This window comes from Plutella xylostella, chromosome 9 (assembly GCF_932276165.1).
Source record: "Plutella xylostella chromosome 9, ilPluXylo3.1, whole genome shotgun sequence".
NCBI classification, from domain to species: Eukaryota; Metazoa; Arthropoda; class Insecta; order Lepidoptera; family Plutellidae; genus Plutella; species Plutella xylostella.
In genome coordinates, this window is record NC_063989.1 from 5,518,282 (window position 1) to 5,531,507 (window position 13,226).

Here is a 13,226-nt window from a genome sequence, read left to right on the forward strand (position 1 = left end):
ATTTCACATTAATATCTTAGTTGTACGCTGCGATAGCTTCATTCAAAGTTGGGGTAGTCGAAAATGTCCCTAGGTACGTTACGTTACCCTATAAATATTTAATCGATAGTATGAAAATGTTTAATCAAAAATATAAATCGTTTTATAGGCATCTTCATAAACCTTTGTCCCCGAAAAGTTAGTGCATCTTGAATAGAAGACCTTATGTGTAACCGAGACAAGAATAACAAAAAAATAAGTTGATTAAGGAATTGAAATTAGCACCATCAATCATTACAACAAAACTACATATTGAAGAGTCAGCAATCAAGAAGGCGCGACGTCGCTACATCACTAGCGCACGCACACAGTGACACTACGTCGTGTCGGTGTGCGAGCGCCGTCGTCGTATTCTTACCTGCGCCCGCGCAGCGCGACCGACTTACTCCAGTGCTGAGCTGGCGGGCACCGCGACCGCCTCGGTCTGCCTAACATGTGTCTTCAGGTGACTTATTGAGTGGATTGTGCATTTGTGTTACTACAAGTGAAGACAGAAACCAACCCTAGTGTGACACTTACAGGATATTTCACCAACTTACGGAGAAGCGGCGGGCGAATAACAGGTACGTTCAGTAATCGGGAGAGCGGGCGCTTGTAGAGTTTAAGTGTATATAGGTTATGAATATGCATGGATAAGGCTCCGTGGTTTTAAAGGTAATGTGAAAGTAGTGATCGATCAGCGGGTTCGAGAAGTCAGTGACTGACACACTTGGGGCTCAGGTGTGCGGAGTAGTTAGCGAGTGGCCGCGCCTCACTCAAAATACGTGTCTGCCCAAAAATTGTTGCGATACCACTTTCGGAATGTTGGACAACTTTCTTCACGAGTCTTACCGTGAACTTATCTCGACTGTCCGAAAGGGTTTAAGGATACTGTCTGAGATTTTAAACTATCTTGTCTGGGATAGAGGCTCGGATGTAGCGGAGAATGTAGCTCGGGGCGGCGATGATTCGATCATGCCGCCTAGGAAAAGAGTTCAACGCGCTCGCACGAGCTTTCAATATCATCGCTTGACTTATTCGTTGGACACATTTTACGAACTTTATTTTCCCTTTACCTACTCTACATTGCTTTAAGCTCATGAAATTGATACAACAAAAGATTTCAATAAAATTCACCAAACCATTATTTACTCAGTAAGCACCTGTTATTTTTTTTCATAGGGTATTTCAATGAGTAGGTACTTAATAGGTAATTTCCCTAATACAGTTAGTGTTTGGATCGGGCACACCGAGGGCAAGCAGGTAGTGGAGGCTAAACCGGCTCGGCCGCGCCCGCCGCGCGCCGATGCCCCAACAGATTACACATCACAGGTGCACGTAGACGCTCCAGAGGATCTCTAGTCCAACACTGTGTTTGCTCAAGAGTTACGTGTCTTTATGGAATATGTCATTGGTGATAGACAGGTTTTGTACGCAGCCATATGGGGATAGGTTTTCTAAGTTGGTTAAAATTATGATCTTCCTCGTTCAGAATGCAAACGCGAAAAGAAATGTCAAATGCAATGTTAATTGTCAATTCTTGTTACGCGTTAATTATCTCATTCCGTTCATTATAATCCGTCAAGATATCGTCCGTCCGGTGAAACATGTTCATCACATTCGCGGCGCAGTATAAAAATTTCTCCCCAACCGCGATACCAGAATGCGTACATAATTAACTCTCCAAATAATATAACGGTAGAAAGTCGAGTCAAATTTGCAATCTGCGTAGTTGCGTCCACTTGTATGCGCTGTGCTGTAGGGCATATTGTGGCTGGTTCGCAGTATCACCAGTTATCGAAGCTTTCTCCACAAATGACGCGTTTAAAATATTACATCTTTGACACCGACCCTCTTTCCTTGCCCATTATTTATTAGCTTACTTCATCTGCGTTATTACTGGCCCGACTGCTCTATTCTATCTGTTATTGCTGCTGTAGTTCTAATTATAGAAGTGAATTGGACGAGCTCTTGCTTGAGTAAATGATTACTTGCTCGCTTTGGGTTGGATTAACTTGATTTGGGTGAGACCTTTCGCATTTCTTATAGTAAAAGGGGAGCATGATAGATAGATGGAATATTATTTATTTGTGCACATACTAGAATATAAGCTACAAAAGTTATATATTAACGCATAGTTAATAAAATTGCGGTCTTATTGCTTAAAGCAATAATTTCTGGACAACCTTGGGTGGAAGGATATTTATAGAGACCTCCACTAGATTCATGCATATAATACATGTGTAGGAATATGACTTATGTTACGTTATATTTGTAAGATAAGAAACAACATAGTTACTTATAAAGCACGTGTCATGTCCACTAACTTATTTAACTTCAACGTATCCCGATATGCTGCTCCGCCAATTTTACTCACAGAATACCCGAGTACGGTAGAACCCACAAATTGTTTCTTAAGTGTCCTTGAGTTTACTCAATTTTGACCTTTGGCTCAAGTTACTAAGGGCTAGCTGAGGTTCCAGTCGACTCACAAGTAGGTACCTAGGGCGAGCCTTTCTAAGACCGTGGGTGACTCGGTTACTTCGTTTGATTTGATTATTTGAAACAGGAAATCGAGACCTTTAGAATCTTGACATTATCTGAAACGTCCCTCTCCCAATTTAGATTCTGAAAGGAATTTTTCCTCCTCGTGTAAAAGCCATTGTGAGAGATATAGGATTATTTTCAGGCAACTTTTAAGATCGTCATATTATATGCAATCGAAATCCTAAATATCATATTTTTCATGTATATTTATTTATTAAACTGCTAACTAATTATCCAAATTCCTCACACTTAAGTAGAGGTAGAGGTACCAACGCAGAACCTTCCACGTACCACTGTGAAGTAGGTATTCATCTATCCATACATACATACCCATATAACCCATGCCGTTCTAGCCAGCTGGATCCTACGACCAGCAGTGCGCATCACAGACACTTAATTACTGAAGAGCACTCAAGCAAGATCTCCTCTATTCCATCGCGCTACTTACTCCACATTCATCATAATACCACGTCCCTCAGATTTTATACAACAAACACCTTAGTGCGTAAGCATAAAGGCAATTTTCCTTCAGTAAAACCCCTGCCCTAGGGGCCAAGACTAAAGACTATTGGTTGGCGAAGTTCTAGAGTTTTACAGCCAGGGAATGCATAAACTTGCAAATACTTGTAATTAAAGTAATTGTTCCTTCTAAAGTTTGCCGTTTTAGTGATTAGGGCCCTGATTCTTTGCGGGTTTTTCTTGTCTTCAGTCCTTTTATCCGCGCTGCGGCGGAGCGGGGAAGTTTTAATTTATTATGGTAAGTATTTTAAACTACTGTTTTACGAGGCTTTGTGGCCATCTTATGATTTATGTTTCAGTATTAAGCTTGCCATTTTAGCTTTATAGGGAGGTACTTACCTAAATCTCGAACCTGAAGGTCACAGGGAAAGATTTTACGTTAAGTGAATGACGGGCACAGCGAATGAGTGATAGGCAGTTAGGTACATGTTTCATTTCAAGTACTTAATACCTAAATTTAGAAAAGTCATTACTAAAATAAACTACCAAACAACAATTAAAAATTACCCCGAAAAACCAAAATAACCACTTTGTATAAATACCTGTTAACAGTATTCAGCAGTCATTTGTAAAGTTTAACAGAATTTTATTCAAATACAATTAGGGATTATTAAACTCCAACCCAAATCCGTTGAAAATTTTAATCCCTTCAACTGAATTACGTTAAAACCTGAAGGATTACTGGCAGGACTGGTGCCCACTGGGGTACAAGTGATTAAGAAACTAAGTAAAGTAGTGCTTTCATTTCTTTGGAATTATTCTCAGAAGAAAGAGTATAAAGCATCAAGTAATAAAAAAAAACAATTATTAAGTTTTATTTCAAGATTATTCATTGTTTTCATACGTCTAATAAATGAAACAACGCTTATGTATATTTAGCTTAGTTAATAATTAATAGTAGAATAAAAACATCAGCAAAAGTCGTACTATAGATACGTCTATAATACGTATGATAGCGATCACGTTTAGTTCTCAAGTTTATATTTTAAAAGATAACTCAAGAGCGGTGCACAGGTGTAATTAATAATGATAATGATTACTAAGCAGTGACCCATTTATACACTTACTAATAATAAATCCATATAAGTATAAATACAAGTAAAAATTTAGCAGCTAAGTAGCTAGGTACATTACCTAAATCATACCTACAGTATAAGCAAAAACTCAAACAAAACGTAGCGTAGGTACAATACAAAAACAAGGGTGTAAAACAAAAGCCTATCAACAACTCATTCGATACGTTTCGCATCGCATCGCATCGCATTCGCACGTCAACTCGGCGCGGCCGTGTGTCGATGCCGTTAGCTGGAAGCGGGTCACCCGCGTTCCGACTACAACTCGCGCCTGTCGTCATCGACTCATCGAGTAGCATAGGAAATGCAAGATTGAAGACCCATAAAACGTAACTTTAAATAATATAGGAGATCAGATTAAATACGTACAGGTGTGAATGCAAAACTTAATCTTATACTTAAATTAACAGACCTAGATTGAATTCTAGCACAGAATAAAATTCATTCAACCGATTTTAAAGCTAGTTCAACCTTGAAGTTTATCGCGCGGCTAGCCGCAACCGGCCTGCGTAGCAGCCGCGGCTTGAGTCAGTCGAAGTATGAATAGAAAATTCACTGCTACAGTCACAAGGTCCTGTGGCGCAACGGATAACGCGTCTGACTACGGATCAGAAGATTCCAGGTTCGAATCCTGGCAGGATCGAAATATTTTTATTTTTTATTCATTAAATTTTATTTGTGAAAAAATGTGAGGTCATCTTACACATAGTTATCCGATTTTGTTTACTACCGTTATTTTTTCATATAATTATCATTCGTTACTAACTACTAATCTTATCTATCGATAATCTAAAAACATTATAATGCGTTTCACACGCAAAATACTCAAACACAGTGCATTGCATATTGCAAATACTATTGCATAACCATAGCCATTCATCGATAACCTCACTACTTAATTGAAATTATACCGATACAGCTGAATCATACCGTTATAAATTTCCAATGAGCCTAAAATGAGAGGAATACCGGACATTCGCTCGCATGTGCATGAAATTAATGAGGTGCAAACCCGCATAAGCATTATAATCGATTTAAATAATCCAAACAATCCGGTTCCTATATATAGCATTCAATATAAATTTCGATACAGAATTAAATTTTAAATTAAAAATAGGGAAACGAATACGTCTTATGTACGAGTTACTTATCTAAAATTACCGATACCAAAATATTTATCAAAATCAACAAAAATCTAAAGCCTCCATAAAATTGCGCAATTTTCATAACTTGTCGTTAATTAATTATGCAATCAGCACCTTCAGTTAGCAACTCAGGAAGGCAGAGGCAGTTCAATCAGAGATCAATGACGCTGCACAGTTACTAGAAAGTGTGAGCCCACGTAATATTCAGTAACCGACCTAGATTCCATTTTGTAATTTAGCGGCAGAATAAACCCATAATAACGCCGTAATTGATGAAAAAAACGACAACCATCTTAAAAACTTATTCATATTTTATTAAACTGCTGTAGGAACAGTGTGCTACAGAATATAGTATTCGAATGGTTCGAAACTTTAAAACTGAACATTTTTCTTTACCACAAACTATTCTTTAGTAGGGCTGAAAATTTTGAAACAAATTGAATTATAGACAGCTGCTTCTGCTGACTGGAACACAGAATCAAATAAACCGATGAACCAAAGCAACCATTGAACATGATTCACAGCACAAAGGCTCTAATGAATTAAATTATCCGAAGAGCCCGCACTTCCTTCTATTATTGTAGATACTTTACGAAAGGCGATTGTTGTCTCGAATCCATTTGCTTTCGCAATTTAAGTCTTCTCCCAGAGACCATTGAAACCAAAATAGATTTTACGCTGTCACAGACCCGTCTCAAGGTTTGAAGTTTTGCCAAAATTTCCTTCCTTCATAGAATGTATTAGGGGTTTGAATTTATTATACTGTTAACGAAGCCCATCAAGAGTGGCTGGCTCTCATTGGATTAGCGACTTCGACTTCCTTAATCTTAACGACTGACGGTCCAAACCTCGGAGAGATTCAATAAGAAAAACCATTAAGTACAGCTCTACATACATAATATTATCCATGAACAACATTATATTTTTTGCAATACAAACGTAAGTTTTCATGTAGCTCACCAAACTAAAAAGGCACAATTCATTATATTATATGAAACACCAAACACTCAGTTAGGCGAAGTGGCCGGTGTCACCAAAACGTGCTAATTTGTATGCTAGTCAGGTCGTATATATTTAGTTAGTCGGCCGAGGAATCTCCGAGTAACGGTGACCACTTGTCGCACCGGTCTCATCGGGGAGATGGCCGTCTATGATAATTGTCAACCGATTTCCATCCGACCGTTCACGATCTTGAATTTGGAATTTAGCACGCAGCTCGAAAAGGACCGTATTGTTTATGGACAATTTGTGACACGCCAGTAATGCCAGCAATCGAAATTAATAATTTTATCAGCGAGAAAATTATTGTCTATTAATATATCTACCGCATGGGAACCTCATATCTCATGGCCATTAGAGGAAAACTAATTATCGGTGGCTGTTAGAAAGACGTATAGGTATTGAGTTTGGTACTTTACACTTTCTACTTTCGAATCTTTCACTGTTTGCAAAGAATAACAAAGAAATATTATTCTCTTATTGATTCTAAGGTGACGATACAGCTTGTATTATTTGCCACTACGCAAAAGAATCCCTACTCTTTTGGACCCTTCAACGGAAAATCTACGGAGAAAAGCTTTAGCGGAATAACAATTGTGATACAAAGTTTAGGTAACTCATTTAAAGCTTGCATCCATATTCATACTTCAGACCCATAAACGGGCGAGTAGATAAGGAAGTCTCCTGACTAAAGTGGTTCTAACAAAAGTATGTGGATCTGGGTATATCGGCACAGATATCGGTGCAGCTAACAGATTGCACGCAGCGCCCTTATTGGGTGGTGATAGAGGTGGTTTTGCGTTTGCAGGATAAGGTTGTGAAGGAGTTGGCCCCTTCACCGGGCCGGCCTTGCCTGGTCGCAAGGCTCGCTGTCGTTCACCTCGGAGGAATGCAGGCTGCAGGGGCTTTGTTGACGAACTCACAGATAAACTATGCTCGAAAAAACAGCCGTCGTGTCACGTCACGGCTATTCTTGGCCTCCTCGACTAAAACTATTGCAGGATCTCCGACGACGCCGCGTTCGGTGATTTACTGTTTTTTTTAAACGGTCATTGACATTCTTTTTGAATTGTTCGAATTTTGCGGCAGGTAAATGTATATCACGTCTGCCTACGGTAATTATATGATTCTGTTAGTTTTCACGTCATTGTATTCATAAAATTCTTGAAAAACATCCAAGTACATAACATAAAAAATCAAATATACTTATATTATTGAAATTCATCTCACCATAGATTATTATATATTTTGAAACCAGTTACTATGTGACAATAATTTTAGAAAAAGTTTAAAATAGGTAGCTGATAATTCTTACAAAAAAGGTATTTTCAAGCAATAGTGCATAATAAAGGTTGTTTGTCCAGTTTTTACAACAAAAGCATACAACATTATTAGCATAATGTTAAAACCATCATAGAAAACTGCAGTCGGGTCTGACTTCTAGGAATGCTGTAATATAGCATTGCTTCATTAACCGGTCCGGTAATAAAAGAAGTTCAATTTAAAGCAAATTAATATTTAATTATTACTTATATATTAGATAAGCCATTTATTAATTGAAAATGTGCATTCATACATTGTAGTTAGGAAAGTTACTACGGTAAATTGTTAAGTTTAGCTACTGGGATAAAAATGCTTATTCCAAACTCGTCCAATATTTCTTCTTCAAGGCTATCTTCGTTGTTTCTTCTCAAAGAAGTTCGCTATCAGTCTATACAAACGACTCCTCCCGCCCCTGAATAATTATGTGATATTACCTTTATGTACCTACTTTTGAGGTGTACACAAAGGGCCCTTTCAACATTTTGTGAACAAACACGCCAGTTTATTACACGACAAACGACTTGTCATTGTCGCGCGGAGATCGATGAAGCCCAATTCAATACAATGCGTGAGACACAACATTGTTTGCAGATATTGTATCCCAAAATTATTGGCGGGAACAATAAGGTATTTGTGTTGCGCAATAATATTGAAACACTGTCAACGATGTCAGCTCGGAAGCGAATCATTAAATCCTTGTAATGACTACAAAACCCGACACCTGAAGCTTTATGCAGTTATTCGTGTATCGGTTAATAACTTTTCTTGTCGCGGCCATGAAAAGATTTCTAACTGCAAGCAAAGGCCCGGCGATATTGCATCGAGACTGAACGCAAATTACGAAATGTATAGCGTGAAATCGAACAACCAGCCGGTTTCTTCGGCAATAGAACACCTACCTACTTACCGACGCAAAAACAGACAATCAGAACATTGGCACAGTAACATTGTCATGTCACTCCATAATACGATACACGCCTTTATTCAACAGCATTTGAACATTATAAATAGTTACGAGTATAACCGAATTGCTTCGAGAGCAATTTGAATGTCGTTAGTTTTATGTAACTTTAACCAGATGCTATTTTGGTTGTGTTCAATCTTAGTGTTTTCTGACAAATATTTAACCAAATCACGCGTAGCAAATAAATATTGTTTAATATTTAATAAGGTTATTCAGTCACATATTTTTGTTTCAATAACGTGGAGAAAATAACAGGGCGGCGCGGTATCGTCTTAAAACAAATAGTCTCACGTATGTAATAGTCGATAACTGTGCGGCACGGGGCGACGTGATCATCACAACAAATACGTGTCCCATACGATAAATACATTTATCTCGTATAAAACCGACACATTTTTGCACAACCGCGTTATTTGATGACGCAGCAATTTTTTCCGAAACCGCAGAATGCGTCTCACAACTACTTATTTTACATTTTACCGAAGGTTTATCTGTTACATTGATTCAATCCCATTTTACCCAAAGAATTTGCATGTACTTACCTACACAAAAGACATTGAAACATAATGCTGTAGTTTAGTACTTATATGTATTGTATTTATATACCTTACCTAAAGTAAGTCTCAGCTTAGCCATTATTATTCTGAGCCCGACAATCCTGCGCAAATAGAATAACAAAGTACACTCACAAAAGAAACTTAGGATATCGCCTCACAATACGACTTTCCAATACGACCATACTTCGAGCACGACCAAACACACTCAACCTACAGTGCTATGAACACAAAAACCCTACAACATTCACAACATTAACCTTCGGGAGAAAATCTCGGGGACGATAAGCTCAATCCTCGGAGCAAGCCACGGAGGCTTTGAAGTGTTGAATGTATAAGCAATGTTACGTTCTGGTGGAATATATTCTGTTCTTACAAAATCACGCGGATGATCTCACTGCAGGAACAAATCGCAAATCGCTCCGACCTCGATCTTGATACTTGAGGGCGAGGAGAAATCTTGACAAAACTAAGCTGTTGTCTCTCCAAATAACACAGAAACTTGTGCCACCCCTAAGCAACTTCGAGTCTTGCTTATATCAAAGTTGGTCCGCCTCTATCGATATACATTATAAATTGTTGTTTAACATCTTCATGTTGCTGTTTAAGTAAGTAACTACTCCTATTTTGTTGCTGTAATGTACATGATAGATATGTAAGTACCTATATAATATAAATAATGGAATCCACTTAAAATAAGTTTTCTAAGAATGCCTACAACCGAAATCCGAATTGAGATTTAGACAGTTTTATTAGGACTGAAGATATAAAAATAATGTATGGCTATACAATATAAATAATATAATATGGCTTTAGATTTACGCTTCACGTTTTCTAAATATACAAAGTTGTAGGTGGTGGACGTAGTGGTAAAGTGCCACAATGCAACGTGCGTCGTTCTGCTGAATTACAAGGTCAGTTATTTATTGTCAGCATGAAAATGGCTTAGGTAGGCATACGTTGTCAATTTGAATTCAATGTCCTTATTATTTTTACAATGAAATCTTTGGTTTTTTTGCATCTACAAAACGGTCACGTAACTCAGGTGCGATATATTTATAATATAATTATTTTTGATTTAAAGTTAACTTCCAGGTGATTTAAAATTATTTTGATCACATTAAAGCCTTCAGGTGTAAGAATAATAAAATAACATTTAATATTGTGGCACAATGCTTCGCTTACTTTTGTGTGTACAAACCGCCCGGACCGGTGTCGGTAGCTCATCGTCTATGCCTTGAACTTTTCGCCTTTAGAGGCGAATTGGCTCTCAAACCCACATACCATGTTGAGACACGTTTCGAAATGACAGTACAGCATCTCAGCAAGAACTTACGTGCCGTTTATTTGTAAATGAACCTTCATCACCTGTTTTTACTACTACTTACACACGCTTTGTTAATAATTTTGTATCAAAAATATCTTAATTATGTTTATGCCATTCTGCTAGGTCTGTAATATACCTGTTTAATATAAAAGGTCTTTAATAAAATGTATCTATGTAATATTCTATTTCTGATGCAAGCAATCCATAATTAGCGATGCTGTGCTTTTCTGTGTTGTTAAATGAGTCATCTTGATTACGATATCAAAACAAAATGTTAATCGCATTTTACCCTTGAGTTTGACTCATGAACTCTAAAACCAAGATTCTTGTTTTAGCTCTACTATTAGCATAAGTCGTGATCGTGACTTGGGTTTAAATATTAGCATATAAATGTCGCAAAAAAGAATTTGCGGAATTTATAATCGGGTAAATTGGAAAGAAACGACATTTTCGCTAACCAGTTTAAGCTTTGTTGGTCGGTCCTTTGACAGAGTAAGGTAGACCGTAGATATATGTTATATCGTGAAGAGGATTTAAACGTAGTCAAAGTCATTCGCCCTCTGAATGAAGTGAAATTTTGGCCAAAATGTAAAAAGCATTTTTTAGGTGTACAAAAGCCGGGCATCGTTTGGGCGTCTCAGTCTCGTTACCCTCATTCAACGCTCACATTCACAAAGTACCTACCAGCGTTTTAGGGATCCTTTCTACCCTTAAATCCCATATAATCTGCTAGTTGTCTGTCCAATGTAGGATTACGGGTACAACGTACTATCCACTCTACTCTTAACGCTCATTTGTGCTGTAAAATTGCCAATCATTTAAATTTAAGCAAACCTACAAAACCAGTTGCATGATATTTTACGAATTCGTACCTAGTACCTACAAATATTCTGTTCGTTATAAACATTCAAACTGTCCAGATTATTTCTGTAGGAAACGGGCGGGAACACTGCATATTGCATGCGATTTATTAGAGGTATACTATAACTATAGAAGCAGATGTTTTTGCGGTAACTTTTGGATATAAAACGGCGGCGGCGGTGGCTTCGCGAAACCAGTTGGCCTTGTGCCTGACGAGGATATGCTTTGTGGGGAATCCTATTTAAGTTTAAACTTTGAATTCCCAACGGTTGAAAGGAACGTTGAACCACCATGATATAAAAAAGCCTTTATAAGTTGCGAAGATGGCTTACTTAAAAACTTTCATATTTATGGGGCTTGGAGAAAAACATTTATACTACTACAAGGCATGTTCAAGTTTTAACATGGATACTATCACAGAAGTTATCTTAAGAAAACAAAAGGTAAAAATATGTAAGTACCTACCTATATCGAACAAAAAAGGCACTTTGTGACTTTCCAAAGATTCAGGATACAAAATATCGCACTATAGAAGACGGAGTCACGGATTACGCAGTACAAAAGGCTTTCTTTTGTGAGTCATCGACGGCAGGTAGATCGTTTTGTCTAGCAAGGCAGGGTATTCATATTACGTTTTCTTTATCGTAAAACTGACCGTGTGAATTAGGGCATGCAATACCGTAATACCGGTATTGCTAATACCGGGATCCCGGACAAAATCCACGCTTTTTTCAATACCGGTATTGAAAGTTAATACCGGTATTGAAGTAATACCGGAATCAGTCATTTTTTTGGCTATAAATCAAGCGATTAAGATGTAGTTAGCCTTGTGCTCCTATATACCATGAAAGTGCACTTGTTTTCAACCGTTACATGCGGTTTTTGGCCTTTGGAAAACTACTTGTTCTCCATGCGTTCTAAAATTTTAACTCTAATACTCAATTCTCGTAAAAAATATTACATAATACAGAATTTGATTGCTTTTTCTTGTTGTATTTTGCCCTATAAGACCTTTAAACAAAATATATGCCATTTATAACAAGGAAGTCTAATACCGGTATTAATACCGGGATCCCGGTATTGAGTTCTAATACCGGAACTCAATACCGGTATTGAAAATATTACCGGTATTGCATGCCCTAGTGTGAATATTGCCTTTTACAAATGGGCACGAATTCAGGTGAATCAAGTGTTAGTTTCTAAGAAATGATAAATACCAACTTCCGCCAACAACGATTAAGCTTCAATGTTCATAAACAAAAGGGGATTGCTTAATAACGTACCTTGCAATGTGTACTTAGCAAATATAATCGAGCCTTTATATTATGCCTGCTGAGCGAAGAGGTTTGACCTCGGTGACCTAAAAAAATATACACCCTTGATTAAATAACCGTTTGACCTCTTTCACAGAGTCTATCACCCTTTACTCACGGAGAATAATTCAATTAACTTTCGCTATTACCCAGTCGTCCTTTTAAAGCACTATCAAAGAGTTATGACTGATATTTTATATCAGGTTTAATATGAGTAGTCCGGCCATATGAATATGAATACGTACATAAGTACCTCACGGCACTGCCACGCGTGGAAAACAAGCGAAATATTTTTGCTTATCCTACTTTGCATACCGAATGTCCGTTAGCGCAGCTAAACGGCGCGGAAGAATCGCACTCATATCTATTCAGCCAGCTAATGTACGGCTCTTGTAGAGCTTTCCTCGTCTGTAGCCGATCGACTGACAGATGATGTCTAATGATTCTTTACAAACAGTTATATTGAGAGCATACTGATGAGCTTTCTTTGTTGCAAAAAAGAACGCGTCCATCATTGTATTGTAGCTGTCAGTAAGGTCGGGCGTACCACAGGGTACCTGTTTAAGACCAGTTTTTTGCATAA

General features: G+C 37.8%; 1 protein-coding gene and 1 non-coding gene across 4 annotated transcripts in view; both read left to right on the forward strand.

Annotated features, from left to right (window-relative positions):
* The first annotated feature begins 414 nt into the window (after nucleotides 1-414).
* Nucleotides 415-13,226, forward strand: part of LOC105382288 (sushi, von Willebrand factor type A, EGF and pentraxin domain-containing protein 1) — a 49,708-nt gene continuing 36,896 nt past the window's right edge. For all 3 annotated transcript variants that reach the window (XM_011552140.3, XM_011552141.3, XM_048622976.1), the window contains exon 1: nucleotides 415-602. The gene's annotated coding sequence lies outside the window, so the exon portion shown is untranslated. The remainder of the gene's footprint in view (nucleotides 603-13,226) is intronic.
* Trnar-acg lies at nucleotides 4,728-4,800 on the forward strand. The gene has a single exon. It is a non-coding gene; the product is annotated as a tRNA-Arg (tRNA).